The sequence below is a fragment of the Echinops telfairi genome, unplaced genomic scaffold, assembly GCF_000313985.2.
Source record: "Echinops telfairi isolate 266 unplaced genomic scaffold, ASM31398v2 ScPeMD7_3533;HRSCAF=4204_0, whole genome shotgun sequence".
NCBI lineage: Eukaryota > Metazoa > Chordata > Mammalia > Afrosoricida > Tenrecidae > Echinops > Echinops telfairi.
This window is the reverse complement of record NW_022107431.1, coordinates 96,063,746-96,067,580: the sequence shown is the minus strand read 5'-3', so window position 1 is coordinate 96,067,580 and position 3,835 is coordinate 96,063,746.

Below are 3,835 nucleotides of genomic sequence, written 5' to 3'. Positions count from 1 at the left end.
GTACAAATATTTAAAGACATTCTGAAGATCAATAACTTATTATATGAAGCAACCCTGGTAAAGAAAATTACTACCTGAAGGCTAAGCGGTAAAATAGAGTGATCATGCCACTAAGTAAACTGTATAAAAAGGAATGTTTTTTTCTCTATGAGATTAAATCCACATTTTTCAGACAGAAAGGACAATCAAGAAATGAATCTCCCTACAATTTACCAACTTAACTCGCTACTAATGTCCCCACCCCCCATCTAATCACACTGAATCATGCCCATTATACACTAAGCACAAGATGCAGGATGCGAAAGATGAGCCAAAGATGCTGGAGGCATAAGAGGAGCCATAGATGCAGAGGAGTGGAAATCAGTAAAACAATCTCCATGAGGTCTTGGTGAGAAAGGTTGAGACAATGCATAAAAGGCTGAGCTCTCTGTTTAAGAAACCATAGAACAAAGGGGAATCATTACTTGGAATAAAACATGAATGTGAAGCTCCATTTTGTGTAACAATTCTCCATAAACAGCATTGGAGGGCCGTGTATGTGACCCCCTCTGGCTTCCCGGTTGCTATGAGACAGGGGTCAGACAAGGTTCCATGGCCCATCATTCTTTACCTACTCTGATGTCAACCATTCCTCCTTTACACAGCCCTCTACATTCCTTGCAATGGCCACACAGAACTCATAGACAACACTCACAATTACAGGGGTTTATTAGGGAAGTTAATAGGTTACCACAAACCAGGATCAGCAAACAGTAAGGATACAGTCATTGTTCTCCTCAGCAAGCAGTTAAGTCTCTCTCTAGTTCTAAGCCACATGACAGCCAAGTCTCTTTCTTGTTCTTAGTCTCAGCCTCCATGGGCCAGGAAACCAGCCCACCTGTCACTCTCCTACAGTTGCAGAGTCTCAGACCAGATGAGAAGGTACCTTATAGTCTCGTCACTGCTCCTCTGAGTCTCTGTGCCACAACCTGTGCGGCAGTTATATCATCTGGTGTACATTTGTGAAGGGGTGGAAGAGTCTAGGCTGTCAATCAAGTCTCAGCTTGATGACCTCATTTGGAGGTGCCATGGAGATAAATAGCTCATTGGAAGCCAGATATACTCACTCTTTGCAAGACATTACTGACAATGATCCTGATGGAGCTATACTGATGCAGCCAGAGCCCTGGAGCTGGAGGAGCCACATGGAGACCCACGCCAGTGCTGAGATGCTTCTACCGCCACTGAATCCACAAGACTTTCCATCTACTGGCCTGTGATCTGCCTATATTCAGCATCATTACATGTGTTTCGTGAGTCTGAAGTGGACTTTATAGATTGGTTTTGGGCATATGGGCTAGTATCAGACTTATCGACTTGATCTGGACTAGGTTGGGGTGTTTTCTCAATATTCAATTACTCTTGTATATAAAGCTCTTTCCTATACACATATGATTATCAATGAATTAGTTTCTCTAGTCAACCCAGACTAACACCACCTGTGATGCATCTGGTCTTGGTGGCCTCTGCCATTTCAGAAATAGATCTTGAATGAACTCTTCGAAGGTCCTCAGGGTTTCTCTGTCCTCTACCCCTGCTTCAGAGAATGGCTCATTCTTATCACCTGGAATGGTGGTGGGAAGTGAGGGTGGGTTTGAGGGGTCGGTAATGAAAACTGACCAATCCCTTTAGTGTTACACTCAGCCTATTTGCATGATCCCACCCAATCACTTGGTGGGAGTTACAGAGACTGGGGTAGGAGAGCCACATTAAAAAAAAATTCACTCCACCATACAATTCACATGGCACAAAATTCATAGAAATCCATACCTTTTAAAAATGATGACACCTGTAGAATTACATTTGGAAAAGGAAATAAGGTATTCAGCCAGTGTGGTTAGGATCTGAACATTGCTAGCAGATGAAAAATTCTGAATTCATCATAGTTTATTGGTAGAAAACCAAATACCAGGTCAATGGACATATATGGAAAATTTTATCTAAGCGGACCACAATAAGGAAGGCCTAACATTTATTGCAGTAACAAACAAGACAGTTAAATTGCCCCAACTCTAATATTGTAGGAGTTTGGGACCACAGACTGAAAGGACATATGTGTAAGATACATACCTGGTAAAGGACTCATATCCAAATTATAAAAGGAACTTTTAAACATCAACAATAAGTAAACAATCCATTTACAAAATGGGCAAAAAAGCTAAACAGGTGCATCACCAAAGAAGATATACATGTGGCAAATAAGCAGTTCAGAGAACTGCAAATTACCACAACAGTGAGATCCTAAGACAGCTGTAAAAATGGCTAAAATTCAAACCATTGAGGACACCAAATGCTAGTGAGACTGTGGCGCAACCCGACACCCTCATCCACTGCTGACGGGAATACAAAATGGTACATCCCGTTTGGAATACAGTCTGCCAGTTTCCTCAAAGCTAAATTTAAGCTTGCCATATAATCTAGCAATAACACACCTAGGTGTTTGTCCAAATGAATTGAAAGCTTTTGCCCACATAAAATTCTATACATGAATGTTTACAGTAGTGCTATTTATAATTGCCAAAAATTGGAAGCAAGTAAAATATCCATGAGGTAATGCATGAATAAACAAATTATAATACATCCACACAATGGAGTGCTATTCAGAAATAAAAAGAAACACTATCTAGCTTCAAAAAAACAACTCATGACTAACCTTAAATATATATTTCTAAGTGAAAGAAGCCAGTGTGAAAAACATACATACTGTATGATTCCAACAACATGTCAGTGTAGACAAGGTGAAACTATAAACAGTGGAGAGATCGGTAGTTTTCTGGGCTCTGGGGAAGGGGGGCGGTAAGTGAATACAGCATCAGTGATACTGTAGTAATGGTAGATACATGACACACGTCAAATCTCAGGACTGACAACACAGAGTACCCTAATGTAAACATTATGCGTCAATAATAATATAAGTATAATATATCTACTGGCTCATTAATTATTACATATACATCACACAAATTCAAGATGATCCTAATAGGAGAATTTGTTTTCCGATGTATTATGAATTGAATTGTACTCCCATACCCCGCAAAATGTTTGAGATTATAACTTCTGATACCTGTGTATGTAACCTGGCTTGGAGAAGGAGGTTTTTATTTTATTTTATTTGCAGTTGTTTTGTTATTTTGTTTGCAGTTGTTAAATTAAACTCCAGCATTAAGGTCATTCGGAGTAGGATGGGTCCTAACTCTTTTTGCGGGATATCTAATGAAAGAGAACTGACAGCGAGACAGAAACACAAACAGGAGGAAGACGGGCTCCATGAAATGATGGAGGCAGAAGCGCCCGTGAGCCTTAAAGGAACAAGGTTTACCACAGCTCCTCCCGCTCTTCCTAAGGACTGTGGTCACACCGTCTCACTCTTCCTACGGAGTAGGCGACAGCCACTCTTATATTCTGTGTCCCAGATCTGGCACCTCTCCCATTTTCAGTAGTGACGAGACGCCTACCTCTCCCATTCCTTCTAAGGACCTGGCCCCCGCCCCTCCCACTCTCTCTGACAGCACACTCGGGCCTGGCTACTTTTTGAGGCCATGGCCCAGACCCACCAGCCCTCCTTATGACCAGAGACCTGGCCCCTCCCACTCTCTGGGGACAGATGCTAGGCCCTCCCACTCTGTAAGGAGCATGTACACGTACTTATTATGGTGACCATTTAAAATGGGTCTGCATTAATGAAGACATAAATTTTCTTTTCTAAATCATTTTATTGATGCCTCATACAACTCTTATCACAATCAATACATCCATCCATTGTGTCAAGCACATTTGTACATGTGTTGCCATCATC